Source organism: Ascaphus truei, unplaced genomic scaffold (assembly GCF_040206685.1).
Source record: "Ascaphus truei isolate aAscTru1 unplaced genomic scaffold, aAscTru1.hap1 HAP1_SCAFFOLD_2137, whole genome shotgun sequence".
Classification (NCBI taxonomy): Eukaryota; Metazoa; Chordata; class Amphibia; order Anura; family Ascaphidae; genus Ascaphus; species Ascaphus truei.
In genome coordinates, this window is record NW_027455051.1 from 27,501 (window position 1) to 32,500 (window position 5,000).

Sequence of the window (5,000 nt, forward strand, 5' to 3'; positions counted from 1 at the left end):
TGTGTGTGTGTGTGCCTCTGTGTGTGTGTGTGCCTGTGTGTGTGTGCGTGTGTGCGTGCGTGCGTGCATGTGTGCGTGCGTGCGTGCATGTGTGCGTGTGTGTGTGCGTGTGTGCGTGTCTGCGTGTGTCATCCATACAATCCCTACACTGGGTAGGGAATATGAATAATTTAATGACACTAATAATAAACTGAAAATATAGCAACAATAGCCAATACGCCAATGCAAGAATAAATATCACCATATAGAAAATAAAAATTTAAAGGGGGTAGAGGGGAAAGAAGGAGAAGGGGAAAAAACACAAAAGAAAAGCAAAAAATCACAAAAATGGAAAAAGGAAAGCAAACTAGGGGGGCGACGTTTTGAGGGATGACCTCTTCATCCTGCCCATTCCCCCTGGTCCCAAAGGGTCCCAGAGGTACTTCCCTAAGCCTTCCCTCCCCACTGTCAAATAATCCCACACTCAGCTAATGATATAAATCTAAAGTCTAAAGAGAGCAAATCACATAAGCAGATATCAAATATCAAACAATGAATGTAGATACAAGAATATTGTAAAAGACACAGAACATATGCAGATATCAGATGTCAATCAGTGAACAAGTATAAGCAAACCCTCTTCCTGGTGCCCTGTCCAGTGCTTGGGATTGAACAAACTGAATTTATTGCTTTAAGTAGTAGAGAGGATTAACAGCTCCTGTCATGTGATGTCAGGGAAGTACCTCTGGGACCCTTTGGGACCAGGGTGAATGGGCCAGATGAAGAGGTCACCCCTCAAAACGTCGCCCCCCTAGTTTGCTTTCCTTTTTCCATTTTTGTGATTTTTTATTTACATTTTATTTATGTGATATTTACTTTTTAATCATTATATTAAACTGCTGTCTTATTTTGCATACTGTATCAGTGATTTGTTGTTTGTATTTAGTTGCACTATGATCTTTTTTTCTTTCTTTTTTTCTAGTTCATGTTGTTGTCTTACATGTCTGTTTGTCTGAGATTACATTGAGGACACTTCCATGGAACTCATCCCAGCCTTTTGAATTGGACTATATTTGGTCAGATTTTTATTTCCCTAGGCGCCGGTTTATCTGTTTTCATAATCTAAGTTCCTAAGACTTTGGGCCTCAGCCATTGTCAAACCAATTGCTTCCATTATCAACTCTATCCTATCTACAGGCCATATCCCTAAGACCTGGAAAACTACCAGAGCTGTCCCAATCTTCAAAAGTGGGGACAAAAACACTGTCTCAAACTACAGACCAATCTCTCTTCTCCCAATACACACTTGCTCTCATTCATGCCTCACTGTCATCTCCTCCAATGCAAATGGTATTAACCTTTTTATTAAATACTAACTAACCTTAAAACTTGCCCCACAAATCAAGCATCCCAATAGCCTGCACTCATGCCTATTATAACACACACAGTCACTCCTACCACCCATTGTGGCCAAGCACTGCCATCTACAGCACTTATTCCATCCTGCTATCTCTGTAAATTCCCCTCAAACCTTAGATTGTAAGCTCTTCAGTGCAGGGATTTCCTTTCCTATTGTCTGATTTTGCGGCACTTAGTATTCTATTATAATTCCCTCTACTGTATGTGACGATGGGGAGGATTTGGCCCGGGATTATAGGGGTTACACCCCAATTGGCCACCCTCTAACCTCACCAGGGAGACAAGGGGTTAACTGGGCTGAGGCCCAGAAATGGGATTTAACCCTTGTCATAACCTGAAAATGTGTATTCCACTGTTCCCCTGTTTTATTGTTATATCAGTGTCTGCATCACACACACTAGGATCCATCCAGGAGCACAAGAGTTAATAGTTGTTTAGTGATTATAGCCCTTTGTGTAATTTTCCCGCCTTTTCAGGCACCATTTTGCAGGCTCCCATAGGCCGCCATTGAGCTCCATGTGTTTCAATGGTGAATCTTGCTGTTTGGGTCCTGTTTCCTGAGAAGACCAGCAGATGGCATCCGAGAGGAGGAGCGGCGGTTTCCCATTGTAAGTCAATGGGCTCATTGACTTCAATGAAAATCCTCGAAAGAGCTTTCCAGGAACGAGTTGGCTGCCGTCCAAACCCCTTAACCGCAAAGCGGATACATTTTCAATAGGAGAGCTTTGATCACTGATTAGTCAAGTTCAACGACAAGTGGCGTGGGAATAAACAGTTCTAGAGCACCTAGAAATAAAATTCTTTTTGCCCCTAGTTCCTAGACCTCCCCCCACTCGACCACCACCGGGTCCCCGTATCCTGGACCCCCGATAAGGGTTGAACCGAGAAGAGCGGGTCGCACCATAGGTTCCAATGGCGGCGGCAGAAACAGCTCAAGAAAACGGCTAAGTGTGAAAAGCTGAAATTTGGGAATCTATAGCTCCGGTTCCGGAGGGCCCAGAGGATCAGGGTTTGGGGTACCTGTAGTCACTGCTCCGGCATCGCTGCAGAACCATCCTTGACCCTCTTGGACCAACCCGACGGAGTATGGACCCCCTTGAAAGTTCGGGACTTTTCCCATAGACTCCAATGGCGGCCAATCTCCGTTGACCGGCTATGGCGGAAAACACCCATTGACTTCAACGGCGGCATCGCCCCGTTGAAAGTTTATGGCGGCGGATTCCCATAGCCGCCAGCGGCGGCGGTTTTCCATTGAAAGTCTATGGCGACGGAGCCCGTTGTTTTCAATGGGGATTTAGTGAAAAACCGTGATTTAATTTACAGCGGAGATTTTTGTATTAAAATGTGAAACGGTTTTAAGTGTATTTGTGAATCTCTGGTTCCGAAGGTCGTAGCAAGTCGCAAATTGGACCCTAGGGTGTCCCAATTCCGGCATTGAGAACTGGGAAGTTTGGACCTGCTGGACCCAACGGAACCGGATATTTTAATATGTTTATGTTTTATCTTTCATACTGTGTTCCAAGGTATGGGTAAAACCCAGAGGAAATTCCCTTGGCCATCAGGTAGCAGAGGGTCAGAGAAGCGTCCCAATATCTAGAAATTAAGTGCTGTTCAAAGGAGTTTATCACCTACACTGTTTACAGGAGGGCGGAGATGACTCAAATCAGAGCAGGCTATAAGTGTCCCATTTCACACCTTAACACAAAGGGTTTCTTGCCAGATATTCCGTTTGGTAGACTAGCTGGCATTCCTGATGCAAATGTGGGATTACAGAATTGAGACCCCAGAGTGCTACTGCGCATGTACCAACTAGCAGGGGGGCATGGATCAAAATGTGTTCCCATGTTAGTGAGTGGCTGGAGGTAATTGAAAACCAATCACCTGTACTTAAGGTTAAGGATAGGGCCACAAAAGGTATATAATCTGTGGTCAACCCTTTATCCTTTGTCTGTTCTATACCATCTTGATTGCTGAGAGAAACGCTATGCAATGTCTTCATGCCAGAGGTCTTTCATGTCTTTGGTGTCTTGATGACTATGAAGAGGGCTGTATGAACTGCCAGTCCAGATATGACTGCTTCATCATTTCCATTTTAAGTTTGTGTCTATATTTTGCCTGTTATTTGTATATCTGATGTGTTCACCTTTATCAAGGAATAAATTATATTTTATCATATCTAAGTCTCGTCCCAGTTCAGACCCAGTTATAAATATATATTATCTTTTATAATATATAGGCTGTATAATATATAGGCTGTAGCCTATCATTAAGTCACCGTGACACTGTATTCTTTGTGAAGTGCTGAGAACATTGTTGACGCTATATATAAATAAAGTCATACACTACAATACAATACTATCCAAAGTCATGGACAAAAATGTGTTTACTCCCAATTAAACAATTACTATACTAAGACAAATGCCCCTAGTCAATTCCAGTCTGGCCTCTACCCCAAACACTCCATTGTAACTATTCTGCTAAAAATGTGAAATGCCTTGCATATAATATATATCCTGCTCACTTATGTAACTGCATTTGCTACTATGTTTCACCTGTCCTTTAACTCTATACCTAGAACATATCCAAAAACAAGAGGTGACTCCTAATGCACCACTAGCTCACCTAAAGGTCAGTAATAGCAAAACCATTATATTTAATATTCAAGGACTCAATGTCCACAGGCTCAGTACCACAAGATTGACGTAAAGCAGATGTGGTGCCTATATTTAAAAAGGGAGCTAAATCACAACCGGGAAATTACAGACCTGTAAGCCTGACTTCAATAGTAGGGAAAATACTTGAAGGTTTAATACGGGATAATATTCAGGAATACCTAATGGAAAACAAAATTATTAGTAATAAAGCATGGATTTATGAATGATCTTGCCAAACTAACCTTATTTGTTTCTTTGAGGAGGTAAGTAGGAATTTAGACCAGGGTATGCAGTTGATGTGGTCTACTTAGATTTTGCAAAGGCTTTTGATACGGTTTCACACAAGAGGTTGGTGTACAAAATAAAGAAAGTTGGACTCAGTAATAATATATGCACCTGGATTGAAAACTGGTTAAAGGACAGACAACAGAGGGTTGTCATAAATGGAACTTTTTCAGGTTGGGCTAAAGTCGTGAGTGGAGTACCTCAGGGATCGGTACTGGGACCCCTGCTTTTTAACTTGTTTATTAATGACCTTGAGGTTGGGATCGAGAGCAAAGTCTCCATCTTTGCGGATGATACTAAATTGTGTAAGGTAATAGAATCAGAGCAGGATGTAATTTCTCTTCAGAAGGACTTGGAGAGACTGGAAACATGGGCAGGTAAATGGCAGATGAGGTTTAATACAGATAAATGTAAGGTTATGCATTTGGGATACAAGAATAAAAAGGTGAATAACAAATTAAATGGAGATATATTGGGGGAATCCTTGATGGAGAAGGATTTAGGAGTGCTTGTAGACAGCATGCTTAGCAATAGTGCCCAATGTCATGCAGTAGCTGCAAAGGCAAACAAGATCTTATCTTGCATCAAACAGGCAATGGATGGAAGGGAAGTAAATATAATTATGCCCCTTTACAAAGCATTAGTAAGACCACACCTTGAATA

General features: G+C 42.0%; 1 long non-coding RNA gene across 1 annotated transcript in view; it reads right to left on the reverse strand.

Moving 5' to 3' along the window:
- The window catches only part of LOC142477475 (uncharacterized), a 36,297-nt gene that overhangs the window by 27,233 nt on the left and 4,064 nt on the right, over positions 1–5,000 (reverse strand). The window lies entirely within an intron of this gene.